Genomic DNA, 21,257 nt, shown 5'->3' with positions numbered 1-21,257 from the left:
TCCATCAGCCAGTGCAACTTTTTTTTTTTCAGGCTGTCTGTCTGTGCGTGCCTGCTCCCTAGTACGTAGATGTTCCAACCCCTTTGAATATTTGCTTCCTCCGTTTGAAAGCAAAATAAATAAATAAATAAATAAATAAATAACTAAATGCATAGGTAGGAAATATAGGCTAAGCCAGCAACAGGTCGAACAAAATTGCACGAGTTGACTGTCAACAGTTGGCGGATTGGGGGAGTTTTAGTGCTTGTTTTCATCTGGAATGTTTAGCTTATTTTTTGGGGGTGACAGCTTTGTTTTCTATGTCCCTTTAGTTTTCACCGTTTTGTACAATTCCCGGTCTCGCTGTGTTCATTCGCCCAAGAGCTGCAAAGTCATTTTTTCAACACTGCCTGAGTATGGATAATAGCCTACAGTCTGCATGGCTGTCGACATCCCAGATATTGTGGTGTTTTCCTGAACAACTGTAGGTTACTCGTTTCAGGATGTCCGAGTAGAGCGAGTGAACAAAGTTCCTGTTTTTACGCACAGCGAATTGATATTTGAAAAGCTAATATCAGCGTGCTTCATGAAGTTTTGCTTGACAGCAGTTGCTACTACATAGCCTATGTTGTCGTATTAGATGCAGCATTCGATTGACGTGTGTCTACTATTACGTATAAGGCCTATATAAACCGTGCGCTAAGGAGAAGCGCTCATTCACGTCTCCGTCGCCGGAGGGAGCGCCACGCTTTCCGTCGTTAGTGTACATTTGTGGACATGTATGGATCATTGGCTGCCAGTGACTCTAGCACACCAGTAGAGAACTGCAGTTGGAGCAGTTGTTTTTACTTTCTCCGTGGCGAAGTTGAAGCAAAGCGGATCCATGAAACAACCCTCTTCACAACACATGACCTGAAGGCGCAATCCTAACTGGCCAGAGACCCAACTCGGAGCGTCTGCATCCCGACCGGTATGTGTACGTTGTTTTCATTGAGAGGCTACGTTTCTAAAACGAAGCTTATATTTCATGAATTGTAAATTAGGGCTGTTCTCTCCAATGAAACATCCCCTGTGTTTTCGCTCCGCTTAAAAAAAGGATTTTTTTATTTTATTTTTTATATCCCATCAAATACTTAGTGGTTTTATATTCTCATGCATGGCCAGACACTGATTTCTCTCCTTAGCTTTGAGTATCATCTTTGTTTGAAAAGCTGAGCTTTTTTTTTTTTTTTTACTCCAGTGACGTTTTCTAATTTACTTGTGGTAGTTTCAAATGGTGTACACCAAGTGGTTTTTGCCATGCTATGTCACCATTACAATTTCTTTAGCTTCTAAACAAATCTCTGAGCGTTTTAATCAGAGATAAAGCTGCCCTATGTGTGTTGAACTGTGAGTAAAGTATATGCACTTGCCTAACCAAACTCTTCTGTCAGTACCCTTCGTTTTTAGGATAAAGAAGGAACAGTTATTGGAAATGTTACCAAGTTTTAAATGCCATTTGTTGTATTCTTCACTTTCAAAGTTGAACTCCACGCGGAAAATGCGCCCTTGTTTTCATGAACACATACTGTAGCGTACCTCACCTTTCACAACACACGCGTCTCCAACCCGGGTTGGGGAGCTTTAAGTAGGTTACTTTAGCCGGTTGCTTTCGCTTACGGCCATACCACGCTGAACACGCCCGATCTCGTCCGATCTCGGAAGCTAAGCAGCGTCGGGCCTGGTTAGTACTTGGATGGGAGACCGCCTGGGAATACCAGGTGCCGTAAGCTTTTCTCTCCATCAGCCAGTGCAACTTTTTTTTTTTCAGGCTGTCTGTCTGTGCGTGCCTGCTCCCTAGTACGTAGATGTTCCAACCCCTTTGAATATTTGCTTCCTCCGTTTGAAAGCAAAATAAATAAATAAATAAATAAATAAATAACTAAATGCATAGGTAGGAAATATAGGCTAAGCCAGCAACAGGTCGAACAAAATTGCACGAGTTGACTGTCAACAGTTGGCGGATTGGGGGAGTTTTAGTGCTTGTTTTCATCTGGAATGTTTAGCTTATTTTTTGGGGGTGACAGCTTTGTTTTCTATGTCCCTTTAGTTTTCACCGTTTTGTACAATTCCCGGTCTCGCTGTGTTCATTCGCCCAAGAGCTGCAAAGTCATTTTTTCAACACTGCCTGAGTATGGATAATAGCCTACAGTCTGCATGGCTGTCGACATCCCAGATATTGTGGTGTTTTCCTGAACAACTGTAGGTTACTCGTTTCAGGATGTCCGAGTAGAGCGAGTGACCAAAGTTCCTGTTTTTACGCACAGCGAATTGATATTTGAAAAGCTAATATCAGCGTGCTTCATGAAGTTTTGCTTGACAGCAGTTGCTACTACATAGCCTATGTTGTCGTATTAGATGCAGCATTCGATTGACGTGTGTCTACTATTACGTATAAGGCCTATATAAACCGTGCGCTAAGGAGAAGCGCTCATTCACGTCTCCGTCGCCGGAGGGAGCGCCACGCTTTCCGTCGTTAGTGTACATTTGTGGACATGTATGGATCATTGGCTGCCAGTGACTCTAGCACACCAGTAGAGAACTGCAGTTGGAGCAGTTGTTTTTACTTTCTCCGTGGCGAAGTTGAAGCAAAGCGGATCCATGAAACAACCCTCTTCACAACACATGACCTGAAGGCGCAATCCTAACTGGCCAGAGACCCAACTCGGAGCGTCTGCATCCCGACCGGTATGTGTACGTTGTTTTCATTGAGAGACTACGTTTCTAAAACGAAGCTTATATTTCATGAATTGTAAATTAGGGCTGTTCTCTCCAATGAAACATCCCCTGTGTTTTCGCTCCGCTTAAAAAAAGGATTTTTTTATTTTATTTTTTATATCCCATCAAATACTTAGTGGTTTTATATTCTCATGCATGGCCAGACACTGATTTCTCTCCTTAGCTTTGAGTATCATCTTTGTTTGAAAAGCTGAGCTTTTTTTTTTTTTTTTACTCCAGTGACGTTTTCTAATTTACTTGTGGTAGTTTCAAATGGTGTACACCAAGTGGTTTTTGCCATGCTATGTCACCATTACAATTTCTTTAGCTTCTAAACAAATCTCTGAGCGTTTTAATCAGAGATAAAGCTGCCCTATGTGTGTTGAACTGTGAGTAAAGTATATGCACTTGCCTAACCAAACTCTTCTGTCAGTACCCTTCGTTTTTAGGATAAAGAAGGAACAGTTATTGGAAATGTTACCAAGTTTTAAATGCCATTTGTTGTATTCTTCACTTTCAAAGTTGAACTCCACGCGGAAAATGCGCCCTTGTTTTCATGAACACATACTGTAGCGTACCTCACCTTTCACAACACACGCGTCTCCAACCCGGGTTGGGGAGCTTTAAGTAGGTTACTTTGGCCGGTTGCTTTCGCTTACGGCCATACCACGCTGAACACGCCCGATCTCGTCCGATCTCGGAAGCTAAGCAGCGTCGGGCCTGGTTAGTACTTGGATGGGAGACCGCCTGGGAATACCAGGTGCCGTAAGCTTTTCTCTCCATCAGCCAGTGCAACTTTTTTTTTTTCAGGCTGTCTGTCTGTGCGTGCCTGCTCCCTAGTACGTAGATGTTCCAACCCCTTTGAATATTTGCTTCCTCCGTTTGAAAGCAAAATAAATAAATAAATAAATAAATAAATAACTAAATGCATAGGTAGGAAATATAGGCTAAGCCAGCAACAGGTCGAACAAAATTGCACGAGTTGACTGTCAACAGTTGGCGGATTGGGGGAGTTTTAGTGCTTGTTTTCATCTGGAATGTTTAGCTTATTTTTTGGGGGTGACAGCTTTGTTTTCTATGTCCCTTTAGTTTTCACCGTTTTGTACAATTCCCGGTCTCGCTGTGTTCATTCGCCCAAGAGCTGCAAAGTCATTTTTTCAACACTGCCTGAGTATGGATAATAGCCTACAGTCTGCATGGCTGTCGACATCCCAGATATTGTGGTGTTTTCCTGAACAACTGTAGGTTACTCGTTTCAGGATGTCCGAGTAGAGCGAGTGACCAAAGTTCCTGTTTTTACGCACAGCGAATTGATATTTGAAAAGCTAATATCAGCGTGCTTCATGAAGTTTTGCTTGACAGCAGTTGCTACTACATAGCCTATGTTGTCGTATTAGATGCAGCATTCGATTGACGTGTGTCTACTATTACGTATAAGGCCTATATAAACCGTGCGCTAAGGAGAAGCGCTCATTCACGTCTCCGTCGCCGGAGGGAGCGCCACGCTTTCCGTCGTTAGTGTACATTTGTGGACATGTATGGATCATTGGCTGCCAGTGACTCTAGCACACCAGTAGAGAACTGCAGTTGGAGCAGTTGTTTTTACTTTCTCCGTGGCGAAGTTGAAGCAAAGCGGATCCATGAAACAACCCTCTTCACAACACATGACCTGAAGGCGCAATCCTAACTGGCCAGAGACCCAACTCGGAGCGTCTGCATCCCGACCGGTATGTGTACGTTGTTTTCATTGAGAGGCTACGTTTCTAAAACGAAGCTTATATTTCATGAATTGTAAATTAGGGCTGTTCTCTCCAATGAAACATCCCCTGTGTTTTCGCTCCGCTTAAAAAAAGGATTTTTTTATTTTATTTTTTATATCCCATCAAATACTTAGTGGTTTTATATTCTCATGCATGGCCAGACACTGATTTCTCTCCTTAGCTTTGAGTATCATCTTTGTTTGAAAAGCTGAGCTTTTTTTTTTTTTTTTACTCCAGTGACGTTTTCTAATTTACTTGTGGTAGTTTCAAATGGTGTACACCAAGTGGTTTTTGCCATGCTATGTCACCATTACAATTTCTTTAGCTTCTAAACAAATCTCTGAGCGTTTTAATCAGAGATAAAGCTGCCCTATGTGTGTTGAACTGTGAGTAAAGTATATGCACTTGCCTAACCAAACTCTTCTGTCAGTACCCTTCGTTTTTAGGATAAAGAAGGAACAGTTATTGGAAATGTTACCAAGTTTTAAATGCCATTTGTTGTATTCTTCACTTTCAAAGTTGAACTCCACGCGGAAAATGCGCCCTTGTTTTCATGAACACATACTGTAGCGTACCTCACCTTTCACAACACACGCGTCTCCAACCCGGGTTGGGGAGCTTTAAGTAGGTTACTTTGGCCGGTTGCTTTCGCTTACGGCCATACCACGCTGAACACGCCCGATCTCGTCCGATCTCGGAAGCTAAGCAGCGTCGGGCCTGGTTAGTACTTGGATGGGAGACCGCCTGGGAATACCAGGTGCCGTAAGCTTTTCTCTCCATCAGCCAGTGCAACTTTTTTTTTTTCAGGCTGTCTGTCTGTGCGTGCCTGCTCCCTAGTACGTAGATGTTCCAACCCCTTTGAATATTTGCTTCCTCCGTTTGAAAGCAAAATAAATAAATAAATAAATAAATAAATAACTAAATGCATAGGTAGGAAATATAGGCTAAGCCAGCAACAGGTCGAACAAAATTGCACGAGTTGACTGTCAACAGTTGGCGGATTGGGGGAGTTTTAGTGCTTGTTTTCATCTGGAATGTTTAGCTTATTTTTTGGGGGTGACAGCTTTGTTTTCTATGTCCCTTTAGTTTTCACCGTTTTGTACAATTCCCGGTCTCGCTGTGTTCATTCGCCCAAGAGCTGCAAAGTCATTTTTTCAACACTGCCTGAGTATGGATAATAGCCTACAGTCTGCATGGCTGTCGACATCCCAGATATTGTGGTGTTTTCCTGAACAACTGTAGGTTACTCGTTTCAGGATGTCCGAGTAGAGCGAGTGACCAAAGTTCCTGTTTTTACGCACAGCGAATTGATATTTGAAAAGCTAATATCAGCGTGCTTCATGAAGTTTTGCTTGACAGCAGTTGCTACTACATAGCCTATGTTGTCGTATTAGATGCAGCATTCGATTGACGTGTGTCTACTATTACGTATAAGGCCTATATAAACCGTGCGCTAAGGAGAAGCGCTCATTCACGTCTCCGTCGCCGGAGGGAGCGCCACGCTTTCCGTCGTTAGTGTACATTTGTGGACATGTATGGATCATTGGCTGCCAGTGACTCTAGCACACCAGTAGAGAACTGCAGTTGGAGCAGTTGTTTTTACTTTCTCCGTGGCGAAGTTGAAGCAAAGCGGATCCATGAAACAACCCTCTTCACAACACATGACCTGAAGGCGCAATCCTAACTGGCCAGAGACCCAACTCGGAGCGTCTGCATCCCGACCGGTATGTGTACGTTGTTTTCATTGAGAGACTACGTTTCTAAAACGAAGCTTATATTTCATGAATTGTAAATTAGGGCTGTTCTCTCCAATGAAACATCCCCTGTGTTTTCGCTCCGCTTAAAAAAAGGATTTTTTTATTTTATTTTTTATATCCCATCAAATACTTAGTGGTTTTATATTCTCATGCATGGCCAGACACTGATTTCTCTCCTTAGCTTTGAGTATCATCTTTGTTTGAAAAGCTGAGCTTTTTTTTTTTTTTTTACTCCAGTGACGTTTTCTAATTTACTTGTGGTAGTTTCAAATGGTGTACACCAAGTGGTTTTTGCCATGCTATGTCACCATTACAATTTCTTTAGCTTCTAAACAAATCTCTGAGCGTTTTAATCAGAGATAAAGCTGCCCTATGTGTGTTGAACTGTGAGTAAAGTATATGCACTTGCCTAACCAAACTCTTCTGTCAGTACCCTTCGTTTTTAGGATAAAGAAGGAACAGTTATTGGAAATGTTACCAAGTTTTAAATGCCATTTGTTGTATTCTTCACTTTCAAAGTTGAACTCCACGCGGAAAATGCGCCCTTGTTTTCATGAACACATACTGTAGCGTACCTCACCTTTCACAACACACGCGTCTCCAACCCGGGTTGGGGAGCTTTAAGTAGGTTACTTTGGCCGGTTGCTTTCGCTTACGGCCATACCACGCTGAACACGCCCGATCTCGTCCGATCTCGGAAGCTAAGCAGCGTCGGGCCTGGTTAGTACTTGGATGGGAGACCGCCTGGGAATACCAGGTGCCGTAAGCTTTTCTCTCCATCAGCCAGTGCAACTTTTTTTTTTTCAGGCTGTCTGTCTGTGCGTGCCTGCTCCCTAGTACGTAGATGTTCCAACCCCTTTGAATATTTGCTTCCTCCGTTTGAAAGCAAAATAAATAAATAAATAAATAAATAAATAACTAAATGCATAGGTAGGAAATATAGGCTAAGCCAGCAACAGGTCGAACAAAATTGCACGAGTTGACTGTCAACAGTTGGCGGATTGGGGGAGTTTTAGTGCTTGTTTTCATCTGGAATGTTTAGCTTATTTTTTGGGGGTGACAGCTTTGTTTTCTATGTCCCTTTAGTTTTCACCGTTTTGTACAATTCCCGGTCTCGCTGTGTTCATTCGCCCAAGAGCTGCAAAGTCATTTTTTCAACACTGCCTGAGTATGGATAATAGCCTACAGTCTGCATGGCTGTCGACATCCCAGATATTGTGGTGTTTTCCTGAACAACTGTAGGTTACTCGTTTCAGGATGTCCGAGTAGAGCGAGTGACCAAAGTTCCTGTTTTTACGCACAGCGAATTGATATTTGAAAAGCTAATATCAGCGTGCTTCATGAAGTTTTGCTTGACAGCAGTTGCTACTACATAGCCTATGTTGTCGTATTAGATGCAGCATTCGATTGACGTGTGTCTACTATTACGTATAAGGCCTATATAAACCGTGCGCTAAGGAGAAGCGCTCATTCACGTCTCCGTCGCCGGAGGGAGCGCCACGCTTTCCGTCGTTAGTGTACATTTGTGGACATGTATGGATCATTGGCTGCCAGTGACTCTAGCACACCAGTAGAGAACTGCAGTTGGAGCAGTTGTTTTTACTTTCTCCGTGGCGAAGTTGAAGCAAAGCGGATCCATGAAACAACCCTCTTCACAACACATGACCTGAAGGCGCAATCCTAACTGGCCAGAGACCCAACTCGGAGCGTCTGCATCCCGACCGGTATGTGTACGTTGTTTTCATTGAGAGGCTACGTTTCTAAAACGAAGCTTATATTTCATGAATTGTAAATTAGGGCTGTTCTCTCCAATGAAACATCCCCTGTGTTTTCGCTCCGCTTAAAAAAAGGATTTTTTTATTTTATTTTTTATATCCCATCAAATACTTAGTGGTTTTATATTCTCATGCATGGCCAGACACTGATTTCTCTCCTTAGCTTTGAGTATCATCTTTGTTTGAAAAGCTGAGCTTTTTTTTTTTTTTTTACTCCAGTGACGTTTTCTAATTTACTTGTGGTAGTTTCAAATGGTGTACACCAAGTGGTTTTTGCCATGCTATGTCACCATTACAATTTCTTTAGCTTCTAAACAAATCTCTGAGCGTTTTAATCAGAGATAAAGCTGCCCTATGTGTGTTGAACTGTGAGTAAAGTATATGCACTTGCCTAACCAAACTCTTCTGTCAGTACCCTTCGTTTTTAGGATAAAGAAGGAACAGTTATTGGAAATGTTACCAAGTTTTAAATGCCATTTGTTGTATTCTTCACTTTCAAAGTTGAACTCCACGCGGAAAATGCGCCCTTGTTTTCATGAACACATACTGTAGCGTACCTCACCTTTCACAACACACGCGTCTCCAACCCGGGTTGGGGAGCTTTAAGTAGGTTACTTTGGCCGGTTGCTTTCGCTTACGGCCATACCACGCTGAACACGCCCGATCTCGTCCGATCTCGGAAGCTAAGCAGCGTCGGGCCTGGTTAGTACTTGGATGGGAGACCGCCTGGGAATACCAGGTGCCGTAAGCTTTTCTCTCCATCAGCCAGTGCAACTTTTTTTTTTTCAGGCTGTCTGTCTGTGCGTGCCTGCTCCCTAGTACGTAGATGTTCCAACCCCTTTGAATATTTGCTTCCTCCGTTTGAAAGCAAAATAAATAAATAAATAAATAAATAAATAACTAAATGCATAGGTAGGAAATATAGGCTAAGCCAGCAACAGGTCGAACAAAATTGCACGAGTTGACTGTCAACAGTTGGCGGATTGGGGGAGTTTTAGTGCTTGTTTTCATCTGGAATGTTTAGCTTATTTTTTGGGGGTGACAGCTTTGTTTTCTATGTCCCTTTAGTTTTCACCGTTTTGTACAATTCCCGGTCTCGCTGTGTTCATTCGCCCAAGAGCTGCAAAGTCATTTTTTCAACACTGCCTGAGTATGGATAATAGCCTACAGTCTGCATGGCTGTCGACATCCCAGATATTGTGGTGTTTTCCTGAACAACTGTAGGTTACTCGTTTCAGGATGTCCGAGTAGAGCGAGTGACCAAAGTTCCTGTTTTTACGCACAGCGAATTGATATTTGAAAAGCTAATATCAGCGTGCTTCATGAAGTTTTGCTTGACAGCAGTTGCTACTACATAGCCTATGTTGTCGTATTAGATGCAGCATTCGATTGACGTGTGTCTACTATTACGTATAAGGCCTATATAAACCGTGCGCTAAGGAGAAGCGCTCATTCACGTCTCCGTCGCCGGAGGGAGCGCCACGCTTTCCGTCGTTAGTGTACATTTGTGGACATGTATGGATCATTGGCTGCCAGTGACTCTAGCACACCAGTAGAGAACTGCAGTTGGAGCAGTTGTTTTTACTTTCTCCGTGGCGAAGTTGAAGCAAAGCGGATCCATGAAACAACCCTCTTCACAACACATGACCTGAAGGCGCAATCCTAACTGGCCAGAGACCCAACTCGGAGCGTCTGCATCCCGACCGGTATGTGTACGTTGTTTTCATTGAGAGACTACGTTTCTAAAACGAAGCTTATATTTCATGAATTGTAAATTAGGGCTGTTCTCTCCAATGAAACATCCCCTGTGTTTTCGCTCCGCTTAAAAAAAGGATTTTTTTATTTTATTTTTTATATCCCATCAAATACTTAGTGGTTTTATATTCTCATGCATGGCCAGACACTGATTTCTCTCCTTAGCTTTGAGTATCATCTTTGTTTGAAAAGCTGAGCTTTTTTTTTTTTTTTTACTCCAGTGACGTTTTCTAATTTACTTGTGGTAGTTTCAAATGGTGTACACCAAGTGGTTTTTGCCATGCTATGTCACCATTACAATTTCTTTAGCTTCTAAACAAATCTGTGAGCGTTTTAATCAGAGATAAAGCTGCCCTATGTGTGTTGAACTGTGAGTAAAGTATATGCACTTGCCTAACCAAACTCTTCTGTCAGTACCCTTCGTTTTTAGGATAAAGAAGGAACAGTTATTGGAAATGTTACCAAGTTTTAAATGCCATTTGTTGTATTCTTCACTTTCAAAGTTGAACTCCACGCGGAAAATGCGCCCTTGTTTTCATGAACACATACTGTAGCGTACCTCACCTTTCACAACACACGCGTCTCCAACCCGGGTTGGGGAGCTTTAAGTAGGTTACTTTGGCCGGTTGCTTTCGCTTACGGCCATACCACGCTGAACACGCCCGATCTCGTCCGATCTCGGAAGCTAAGCAGCGTCGGGCCTGGTTAGTACTTGGATGGGAGACCGCCTGGGAATACCAGGTGCCGTAAGCTTTTCTCTCCATCAGCCAGTGCAACTTTTTTTTTTTCAGGCTGTCTGTCTGTGCGTGCCTGCTCCCTAGTACGTAGATGTTCCAACCCCTTTGAATATTTGCTTCCTCCGTTTGAAAGCAAAATAAATAAATAAATAAATAAATAAATAACTAAATGCATAGGTAGGAAATATAGGCTAAGCCAGCAACAGGTCGAACAAAATTGCACGAGTTGACTGTCAACAGTTGGCGGATTGGGGGAGTTTTAGTGCTTGTTTTCATCTGGAATGTTTAGCTTATTTTTTGGGGGTGACAGCTTTGTTTTCTATGTCCCTTTAGTTTTCACCGTTTTGTACAATTCCCGGTCTCGCTGTGTTCATTCGCCCAAGAGCTGCAAAGTCATTTTTTCAACACTGCCTGAGTATGGATAATAGCCTACAGTCTGCATGGCTGTCGACATCCCAGATATTGTGGTGTTTTCCTGAACAACTGTAGGTTACTCGTTTCAGGATGTCCGAGTAGAGCGAGTGACCAAAGTTCCTGTTTTTACGCACAGCGAATTGATATTTGAAAAGCTAATATCAGCGTGCTTCATGAAGTTTTGCTTGACAGCAGTTGCTACTACATAGCCTATGTTGTCGTATTAGATGCAGCATTCGATTGACGTGTGTCTACTATTACGTATAAGGCCTATATAAACCGTGCGCTAAGGAGAAGCGCTCATTCACGTCTCCGTCGCCGGAGGGAGCGCCACGCTTTCCGTCGTTAGTGTACATTTGTGGACATGTATGGATCATTGGCTGCCAGTGACTCTAGCACACCAGTAGAGAACTGCAGTTGGAGCAGTTGTTTTTACTTTCTCCGTGGCGAAGTTGAAGCAAAGCGGATCCATGAAACAACCCTCTTCACAACACATGACCTGAAGGCGCAATCCTAACTGGCCAGAGACCCAACTCGGAGCGTCTGCATCCCGACCGGTATGTGTACGTTGTTTTCATTGAGAGACTACGTTTCTAAAACGAAGCTTATATTTCATGAATTGTAAATTAGGGCTGTTCTCTCCAATGAAACATCCCCTGTGTTTTCGCTCCGCTTAAAAAAAGGATTTTTTTATTTTATTTTTTATATCCCATCAAATACTTAGTGGTTTTATATTCTCATGCATGGCCAGACACTGATTTCTCTCCTTAGCTTTGAGTATCATCTTTGTTTGAAAAGCTGAGCTTTTTTTTTTTTTTTTACTCCAGTGACGTTTTCTAATTTACTTGTGGTAGTTTCAAATGGTGTACACCAAGTGGTTTTTGCCATGCTATGTCACCATTACAATTTCTTTAGCTTCTAAACAAATCTCTGAGCGTTTTAATCAGAGATAAAGCTGCCCTATGTGTGTTGAACTGTGAGTAAAGTATATGCACTTGCCTAACCAAACTCTTCTGTCAGTACCCTTCGTTTTTAGGATAAAGAAGGAACAGTTATTGGAAATGTTACCAAGTTTTAAATGCCATTTGTTGTATTCTTCACTTTCAAAGTTGAACTCCACGCGGAAAATGCGCCCTTGTTTTCATGAACACATACTGTAGCGTACCTCACCTTTCACAACACACGCGTCTCCAACCCGGGTTGGGGAGCTTTAAGTAGGTTACTTTGGCCGGTTGCTTTCGCTTACGGCCATACCACGCTGAACACGCCCGATCTCGTCCGATCTCGGAAGCTAAGCAGCGTCGGGCCTGGTTAGTACTTGGATGGGAGACCGCCTGGGAATACCAGGTGCCGTAAGCTTTTCTCTCCATCAGCCAGTGCAACTTTTTTTTTTTCAGGCTGTCTGTCTGTGCGTGCCTGCTCCCTAGTACGTAGATGTTCCAACCCCTTTGAATATTTGCTTCCTCCGTTTGAAAGCAAAATAAATAAATAAATAAATAAATAAATAACTAAATGCATAGGTAGGAAATATAGGCTAAGCCAGCAACAGGTCGAACAAAATTGCACGAGTTGACTGTCAACAGTTGGCGGATTGGGGGAGTTTTAGTGCTTGTTTTCATCTGGAATGTTTAGCTTATTTTTTGGGGGTGACAGCTTTGTTTTCTATGTCCCTTTAGTTTTCACCGTTTTGTACAATTCCCGGTCTCGCTGTGTTCATTCGCCCAAGAGCTGCAAAGTCATTTTTTCAACACTGCCTGAGTATGGATAATAGCCTACAGTCTGCATGGCTGTCGACATCCCAGATATTGTGGTGTTTTCCTGAACAACTGTAGGTTACTCGTTTCAGGATGTCCGAGTAGAGCGAGTGACCAAAGTTCCTGTTTTTACGCACAGCGAATTGATATTTGAAAAGCTAATATCAGCGTGCTTCATGAAGTTTTGCTTGACAGCAGTTGCTACTACATAGCCTATGTTGTCGTATTAGATGCAGCATTCGATTGACGTGTGTCTACTATTACGTATAAGGCCTATATAAACCGTGCGCTAAGGAGAAGCGCTCATTCACGTCTCCGTCGCCGGAGGGAGCGCCACGCTTTCCGTCGTTAGTGTACATTTGTGGACATGTATGGATCATTGGCTGCCAGTGACTCTAGCACACCAGTAGAGAACTGCAGTTGGAGCAGTTGTTTTTACTTTCTCCGTGGCGAAGTTGAAGCAAAGCGGATCCATGAAACAACCCTCTTCACAACACATGACCTGAAGGCGCAATCCTAACTGGCCAGAGACCCAACTCGGAGCGTCTGCATCCCGACCGGTATGTGTACGTTGTTTTCATTGAGAGGCTACGTTTCTAAAACGAAGCTTATATTTCATGAATTGTAAATTAGGGCTGTTCTCTCCAATGAAACATCCCCTGTGTTTTCGCTCCGCTTAAAAAAAGGATTTTTTTATTTTATTTTTTATATCCCATCAAATACTTAGTGGTTTTATATTCTCATGCATGGCCAGACACTGATTTCTCTCCTTAGCTTTGAGTATCATCTTTGTTTGAAAAGCTGAGCTTTTTTTTTTTTTTTTACTCCAGTGACGTTTTCTAATTTACTTGTGGTAGTTTCAAATGGTGTACACCAAGTGGTTTTTGCCATGCTATGTCACCATTACAATTTCTTTAGCTTCTAAACAAATCTGTGAGCGTTTTAATCAGAGATAAAGCTGCCCTATGTGTGTTGAACTGTGAGTAAAGTATATGCACTTGCCTAACCAAACTCTTCTGTCAGTACCCTTCGTTTTTAGGATAAAGAAGGAACAGTTATTGGAAATGTTACCAAGTTTTAAATGCCATTTGTTGTATTCTTCACTTTCAAAGTTGAACTCCACGCGGAAAATGCGCCCTTGTTTTCATGAACACATACTGTAGCGTACCTCACCTTTCACAACACACGCGTCTCCAACCCGGGTTGGGGAGCTTTAAGTAGGTTACTTTGGCCGGTTGCTTTCGCTTACGGCCATACCACGCTGAACACGCCCGATCTCGTCCGATCTCGGAAGCTAAGCAGCGTCGGGCCTGGTTAGTACTTGGATGGGAGACCGCCTGGGAATACCAGGTGCCGTAAGCTTTTCTCTCCATCAGCCAGTGCAACTTTTTTTTTTTCAGGCTGTCTGTCTGTGCGTGCCTGCTCCCTAGTACGTAGATGTTCCAACCCCTTTGAATATTTGCTTCCTCCGTTTGAAAGCAAAATAAATAAATAAATAAATAAATAAATAACTAAATGCATAGGTAGGAAATATAGGCTAAGCCAGCAACAGGTCGAACAAAATTGCACGAGTTGACTGTCAACAGTTGGCGGATTGGGGGAGTTTTAGTGCTTGTTTTCATCTGGAATGTTTAGCTTATTTTTTGGGGGTGACAGCTTTGTTTTCTATGTCCCTTTAGTTTTCACCGTTTTGTACAATTCCCGGTCTCGCTGTGTTCATTCGCCCAAGAGCTGCAAAGTCATTTTTTCAACACTGCCTGAGTATGGATAATAGCCTACAGTCTGCATGGCTGTCGACATCCCAGATATTGTGGTGTTTTCCTGAACAACTGTAGGTTACTCGTTTCAGGATGTCCGAGTAGAGCGAGTGACCAAAGTTCCTGTTTTTACGCACAGCGAATTGATATTTGAAAAGCTAATATCAGCGTGCTTCATGAAGTTTTGCTTGACAGCAGTTGCTACTACATAGCCTATGTTGTCGTATTAGATGCAGCATTCGATTGACGTGTGTCTACTATTACGTATAAGGCCTATATAAACCGTGCGCTAAGGAGAAGCGCTCATTCACGTCTCCGTCGCCGGAGGGAGCGCCACGCTTTCCGTCGTTAGTGTACATTTGTGGACATGTATGGATCATTGGCTGCCAGTGACTCTAGCACACCAGTAGAGAACTGCAGTTGGAGCAGTTGTTTTTACTTTCTCCGTGGCGAAGTTGAAGCAAAGCGGATCCATGAAACAACCCTCTTCACAACACATGACCTGAAGGCGCAATCCTAACTGGCCAGAGACCCAACTCGGAGCGTCTGCATCCCGACCGGTATGTGTACGTTGTTTTCATTGAGAGGCTACGTTTCTAAAACGAAGCTTATATTTCATGAATTGTAAATTAGGGCTGTTCTCTCCAATGAAACATCCCCTGTGTTTTCGCTCCGCTTAAAAAAAGGATTTTTTTATTTTATTTTTTATATCCCATCAAATACTTAGTGGTTTTATATTCTCATGCATGGCCAGACACTGATTTCTCTCCTTAGCTTTGAGTATCATCTTTGTTTGAAAAGCTGAGCTTTTTTTTTTGTTTTTACTCCAGTGACGTTTTCTAATTTACTTGTGGTAGTTTCAAATGGTGTACACCAAGTGGTTTTTGCCATGCTATGTCACCATTACAATTTCTTTAGCTTCTAAACAAATCTCTGAGCGTTTTAATCAGAGATAAAGCTGCCCTATGTGTGTTGAACTGTGAGTAAAGTATATGCACTTGCCTAACCAAACTCTTCTGTCAGTACCCTTCGTTTTTAGGATAAAGAAGGAACAGTTATTGGAAATGTTACCAAGTTTTAAATGCCATTTGTTGTATTCTTCACTTTCAAAGTTGAACTCCACGCGGAAAATGCGCCCTTGTTTTCATGAACACATACTGTAGCGTACCTCACCTTTCACAACACACGCGTCTCCAACCCGGGTTGGGGAGCTTTAAGTAGGTTACTTTGGCCGGTTGCTTTCGCTTACGGCCATACCACGCTGAACACGCCCGATCTCGTCCGATCTCGGAAGCTAAGCAGCGTCGGGCCTGGTTAGTACTTGGATGGGAGACCGCCTGGGAATACCAGGTGCCGTAAGCTTTTCTCTCCATCAGCCAGTGCAACTTTTTTTTTTTCAGGCTGTCTGTCTGTGCGTGCCTGCTCCCTAGTACGTAGATGTTCCAACCCCTTTGAATATTTGCTTCCTCCGTTTGAAAGCAAAATAAATAAATAAATAAATAAATAAATAACTAAATGCATAGGTAGGAAATATAGGCTAAGCCAGCAACAGGTCGAACAAAATTGCACGAGTTGACTGTCAACAGTTGGCGGATTGGGGGAGTTTTAGTGCTTGTTTTCATCTGGAATGTTTAGCTTATTTTTTGGGGGTGACAGCTTTGTTTTCTATGTCCCTTTAGTTTTCACCGTTTTGTACAATTCCCGGTCTCGCTGTGTTCATTCGCCCAAGAGCTGCAAAGTCATTTTTTCAACACTGCCTGAGTATGGATAATAGCCTACAGTCTGCATGGCTGTCGACATCCCAGATATTGTGGTGTTTTCCTGAACAACTGTAGGTTACTCGTTTCAGGATGTCCGAGTAGAGCGAGTGACCAAAGTTCCTGTTTTTACGCACAGCGAATTGATATTTGAAAAGCTAATATCAGCGTGCTTCATGAAGTTTTGCTTGACAGCAGTTGCTACTACATAGCCTATGTTGTCGTATTAGATGCAGCATTCGATTGACGTGTGTCTACTATTACGTATAAGGCCTATATAAACCGTGCGCTAAGGAGAAGCGCTCATTCACGTCTCCGTCGCCGGAGGGAGCGCCACGCTTTCCGTCGTTAGTGTACATTTGTGGACATGTATGGATCATTGGCTGCCAGTGACTCTAGCACACCAGTAGAGAACTGCAGTTGGAGCAGTTGTTTTTACTTTCTCCGTGGCGAAGTTGAAGCAAAGCGGATCCATGAAACAACCCTCTTCACAACACATGACCTGAAGGCGCAATCCTAACTGGCCAGAGACCCAACTCGGAGCGTCTGCATCCCGACCGGTATGTGTACGTTGTTTTCATTGAGAGGCTACGTTTCTAAAACGAAGCTTATATTTCATGAATTGTAAATTAGGGCTGTTCTCTCCAATGAAACATCCCCTGTGTTTTCGCTCCGCTTAAAAAAAGGATTTTTTTATTTTATTTTTTATATCCCATCAAATACTTAGTGGTTTTATATTCTCATGCATGGCCAGACACTGATTTCTCTCCTTAGCTTTGAGTATCATCTTTGTTTGAAAAGCTGAGCTTTTTTTTTTGTTTTTACTCCAGTGACGTTTTCTAATTTACTTGTGGTAGTTTCAAATGGTGTACACCAAGTGGTTTTTGCCATGCTATGTCACCATTACAATTTCTTTAGCTTCTAAACAAATCTCTGAGCGTTTTAATCAGAGATAAAGCTGCCCTATGTGTGTTGAACTGTGAGTAAAGTATATGCACTTGCCTAACCAAACTCTTCTGTCAGTACCCTTCGTTTTTAGGATAAAGAAGGAACAGTTATTGGAAATGTTACCAAGTTTTAAATGCCATTTGTTGTATTCTTCACTTTCAAAGTTGAACTCCACGCGGAAAATGCGCCCTTGTTTTCATGAACACATACTGTAGCGTACCTCACCTTTCACAACACACGCGTCTCCAACCCGGGTTGGGGAGCTTTAAGTAGGTTACTTTGGCCGGTTGCTTTCGCTTACGGCCATACCACGCTGAACACGCCCGATCTCGTCCGATCTCGGAAGCTAAGCAGCGTCGGGCCTGGTTAGTACTTGGATGGGAGACCGCCTGGGAATACCAGGTGCCGTAAGCTTTTCTCTCCATCAGCCAGTGCAACTTTTTTTTTTTCAGGCTGTCTGTCTGTGCGTGCCTGCTCCCTAGTACGTAGATGTTCCAACCCCTTTGAATATTTGCTTCCTCCGTTTGAAAGCAAAATAAATAAATAAATAAATAAATAAATAACTAAATGCATAGGTAGGAAATATAGGCTAAGCCAGCAACAGGTCGAACAAAATTGCACGAGTTGACTGTCAACAGTTGGCGGATTGGGGGAGTTTTAGTGCTTGTTTTCATCTGGAATGTTTAGCTTATTTTTTGGGGGTGACAGCTTTGTTTTCTATGTCCCTTTAGTTTTCACCGTTTTGTACAATTCCCGGTCTCGCTGTGTTCATTCGCCCAAGAGCTGCAAAGTCATTTTTTCAACACTGCCTGAGTATGGATAATAGCCTACAGTCTGCATGGCTGTCGACATCCCAGATATTGTGGTGTTTTCCTGAACAACTGTAGGTTACTCGTTTCAGGATGTCCGAGTAGAGCGAGTGACCAAAGTTCCTGTTTTTACGCACAGCGAATTGATATTTGAAAAGCTAATATCAGCGTGCTTCATGAAGTTTTGCTTGACAGCAGTTGCTACTACATAGCCTATGTTGTCGTATTAGATGCAGCATTCGATTGACGTGTGTCTACTATTACGTATAAGGCCTATATAAACCGTGCGCTAAGGAGAAGCGCTCATTCACGTCTCCGTCGCCGGAGGGAGCGCCACGCTTTCCGTCGTTAGTGTACATTTGTGGACATGTATGGATCATTGGCTGCCAGTGACTCTAGCACACCAGTAGAGAACTGCAGTTGGAGCAGTTGTTTTTACTTTCTCCGTGGCGAAGTTGAAGCAAAGCGGATCCATGAAACAACCCTCTTCACAACACATGACCTGAAGGCGCAATCCTAACTGGCCAGAGACCCAACTCGGAGCGTCTGCATCCCGACCGGTATGTGTACGTTGTTTTCATTGAGAGGCTACGTTTCTAAAACGAAGCTTATATTTCATGAATTGTAAATTAGGGCTGTTCTCTCCAATGAAACATCCCCTGTGTTTTCGCTCCGCTTAAAAAAAGGATTTTTTTATTTTATTTTTTATATCCCATCAAATACTTAGTGGTTTTATATTCTCATGCATGGCCAGACACTGATTTCTCTCCTTAGCTTTGAGTATCATCTTTGTTTGAAAAGCTGAGCTTTTTTTTTTTTTTTTACTCCAGTGACGTTTTCTAATTTACTTGTGGTAGTTTCAAATGGTGTACACCAAGTGGTTTTTGCCATGCTATGTCACCATTACAATTTCTTTAGCTTCTAAACAAATCTCTGAGCGTTTTAATCAGAGATAAAGCTGCCCTATGTGTGTTGAACTGTGAGTAAAGTATATGCACTTGCCTAACCAAACTCTTCTGTCAGTACCCTTCGTTTTTAGGATAAAGAAGGAACAGTTATTGGAAATGTTACCAAGTTTTAAATGCCATTTGTTGTATTCTTCACTTTCAAAGTTGAACTCCACGCGGAAAATGCGCCCTTGTTTTCATGAACACATACTGTAGCGTACCTCACCTTTCACAACACACGCGTCTCCAACCCGGGTTGGGGAGCTTTAAGTAGGTTACTTTGGCCGGTTGCTTTCGCTTACGGCCATACCACGCTGAACACGCCCGATCTCGTCCGATCTCGGAAGCTAAGCAGCGTCGGGCCTGGTTAGTACTTGGATGGGAGACCGCCTGGGAATACCAGGTGCCGTAAGCTTTTCTCTCCATCAGCCAGTGCAACTTTTTTTTTTTCAGGCTGTCTGTCTGTGCGTGCCTGCTCCCTAGTACGTAGATGTTCCAACCCCTTTGAATATTTGCTTCCTCCGTTTGAAAGCAAAATAAATAAATAAATAAATAAATAAATAACTAAATGCATAGGTAGGAAATATAGGCTAAGCCAGCAACAGGTCGAACAAAATTGCACGAGTTGACTGTCAACAGTTGGCGGATTGGGGGAGTTTTAGTGCTTGTTTTCATCTGGAATGTTTAGCTTATTTTTTGGGGGTGACAGCTTTGTTTTCTATGTCCCTTTAGTTTTCACCGTTTTGTACAATTCCCGGTCTCGCTGTGTTCATTCGCCCAAGAGCTGCAAAGTCATTTTTTCAACACTGCCTGAGTATGGATAATAGCCTACAGTCTGCATGGCTGTCGACATCCCAGATATTGTGGTGTTTTCCTGAACAACTGTAGGTTACTCGTTTCAGGATGTCCGAGTAGAGCGAGTGACCAAAGTTCCTGTTTTTACGCACAGCGAATTGATATTTGAAAAGCTAATATCAGCGTGCTTCATGAAGTTTTGCTTGACAGCAGTTGCTACTACATAGCCTATGTTGTCGTATTAGATGCAGCATTCGATTGACGTGTGTCTACTATTACGTATAAGGCCTATATAAACCGTGCGCTAAGGAGAAGCGCTCATTCACGTCTCCGTCGCCGGAGGGAGCGCCACGCTTTCCGTCGTTAGTGTACATTTGTGGACATGTATGGATCATTGGCTGCCAGTGACTCTAGCACACCAGTAGAGAACTGCAGTTGGAGCAGTTGTTTTTACTTTCTCCGTGGCGAAGTTGAAGCAAAGCGGATCCATGAAACAACCCTCTTCACAACACATGACCTGAAGGCGCAATCCTAACTGGCCAGAGACCCAACTCGGAGCGTCTGCATCCCGACCGGTATGTGTACGTTGTTTTCATTGAGAGGCTACGTTTCTAAAACGAAGCTTATATTTCATGAATTGTAAATTAGGGTTGTTCTCTCCAATGAAACATCCCCTGTGTTTTCGCTCCGCTTAAAAAAAGGATTTTTTATTTTATTTTTTATATCCCATCAAATACTTAGTGGTTTTATATTCTCATGCATGGCCAGACACTGATTTCTCTCCTTAGCTTTGAGTATCATCTTTGTTTGAAAAGCTGAGCTTTTTTTTTTTTTTTTACTCCAGTGACGTTTTCTAATTTACTTGTGGTAGTTTCAAATGGTGTACACCAAGTGGTTTTTGCCATGCTATGTCACCATTACAATTTCTTTAGCTTCTAAACAAATCTGTGAGCGTTTTAATCAGAGATAAAGCTGCCCTATGTGTGTTGAACTGTGAGTAAAGTATATGCACTTGCCTAACCAAACTCTTCTGTCAGTACCCTTCGTTTTTAGGATAAAGAAGGAACAGTTATTGGAAATGTTACCAAGTTTTAAATGCCATTTGTTGTATTCTTCACTTTCAAAGTTGAACTCCACGCGGAAAATGCGCCCTTGTTTTCATGAACACATACTGTAGCGTACCTCACCTTTCACAACACACGCGTCTCCAACCCGGGTTGGGGAGCTTTAAGTAGGTTACTTTGGCCGGTTGCTTTCGCTTACGGCCATACCACGCTGAACACGCCCGATCTCGTCCGATCTCGGAAGCTAAGCAGCGTCGGGCCTGGTTAGTACTTGGATGGGAGACCGCCTGGGAATACCAGGTGCCGTAAGCTTTTCTCTCCATCAGCCAGTGCAACTTTTTTTTTTTCAGGCTGTCTGTCTGTGCGTGCCTGCTCCCTAGTACGTAGATGTTCCAACCCCTTTGAATATTTGCTTCCTCCGTTTGAAAGCAAAATAAATAAATAAATAAATAAATAAATAACTAAATGCATAGGTAGGAAATATAGGCTAAG

General features: G+C 42.7%; 12 non-coding genes across 12 annotated transcripts; all 12 read left to right on the top strand.

Annotated features, from left to right (window-relative positions):
* Positions 1–1,632: 1,632 nt before the first annotated feature.
* LOC134063013 (5S ribosomal RNA) lies at positions 1,633–1,751 on the top strand. Its single transcript, XR_009935788.1, has one exon. It is a non-coding gene; the product is annotated as a 5S ribosomal RNA (ribosomal RNA).
* A 1,638-nt stretch (positions 1,752–3,389) lies between these two features.
* On the top strand, positions 3,390–3,508 carry LOC134063011 (5S ribosomal RNA). Its single transcript, XR_009935787.1, has one exon. It is a non-coding gene; the product is annotated as a 5S ribosomal RNA (ribosomal RNA).
* A 1,638-nt stretch (positions 3,509–5,146) lies between these two features.
* Positions 5,147–5,265, top strand: LOC134063010 (5S ribosomal RNA). Its single transcript, XR_009935786.1, has one exon. It is a non-coding gene; the product is annotated as a 5S ribosomal RNA (ribosomal RNA).
* Positions 5,266–6,903: 1,638 nt separating this feature from the next.
* On the top strand, positions 6,904–7,022 carry LOC134063009 (5S ribosomal RNA). Its single transcript, XR_009935785.1, has one exon. It is a non-coding gene; the product is annotated as a 5S ribosomal RNA (ribosomal RNA).
* Positions 7,023–8,660: 1,638 nt separating this feature from the next.
* Positions 8,661–8,779, top strand: LOC134063008 (5S ribosomal RNA). The gene has a single exon (XR_009935784.1). It is a non-coding gene; the product is annotated as a 5S ribosomal RNA (ribosomal RNA).
* Positions 8,780–10,417: 1,638 nt separating this feature from the next.
* Positions 10,418–10,536, top strand: LOC134063007 (5S ribosomal RNA). The gene has a single exon (XR_009935783.1). It is a non-coding gene; the product is annotated as a 5S ribosomal RNA (ribosomal RNA).
* A 1,638-nt stretch (positions 10,537–12,174) lies between these two features.
* On the top strand, positions 12,175–12,293 carry LOC134063006 (5S ribosomal RNA). Its single transcript, XR_009935782.1, has one exon. It is a non-coding gene; the product is annotated as a 5S ribosomal RNA (ribosomal RNA).
* A 1,638-nt stretch (positions 12,294–13,931) lies between these two features.
* LOC134063005 (5S ribosomal RNA) lies at positions 13,932–14,050 on the top strand. Its single transcript, XR_009935781.1, has one exon. It is a non-coding gene; the product is annotated as a 5S ribosomal RNA (ribosomal RNA).
* Positions 14,051–15,688: 1,638 nt separating this feature from the next.
* LOC134063004 (5S ribosomal RNA) lies at positions 15,689–15,807 on the top strand. Its single transcript, XR_009935780.1, has one exon. It is a non-coding gene; the product is annotated as a 5S ribosomal RNA (ribosomal RNA).
* Positions 15,808–17,445: 1,638 nt separating this feature from the next.
* LOC134063002 (5S ribosomal RNA) lies at positions 17,446–17,564 on the top strand. Its single transcript, XR_009935778.1, has one exon. It is a non-coding gene; the product is annotated as a 5S ribosomal RNA (ribosomal RNA).
* A 1,638-nt stretch (positions 17,565–19,202) lies between these two features.
* Positions 19,203–19,321, top strand: LOC134063001 (5S ribosomal RNA). Its single transcript, XR_009935777.1, has one exon. It is a non-coding gene; the product is annotated as a 5S ribosomal RNA (ribosomal RNA).
* A 1,637-nt stretch (positions 19,322–20,958) lies between these two features.
* On the top strand, positions 20,959–21,077 carry LOC134063000 (5S ribosomal RNA). The gene has a single exon (XR_009935776.1). It is a non-coding gene; the product is annotated as a 5S ribosomal RNA (ribosomal RNA).
* Positions 21,078–21,257: the final 180 nt, after the last annotated feature.

This window comes from Sardina pilchardus, chromosome 17 (assembly GCF_963854185.1).
Source record: "Sardina pilchardus chromosome 17, fSarPil1.1, whole genome shotgun sequence".
Taxonomy (NCBI): domain Eukaryota; kingdom Metazoa; phylum Chordata; class Actinopteri; order Clupeiformes; family Clupeidae; genus Sardina; species Sardina pilchardus.
This window is presented reverse-complemented; position numbering and strand designations above follow the sequence as displayed.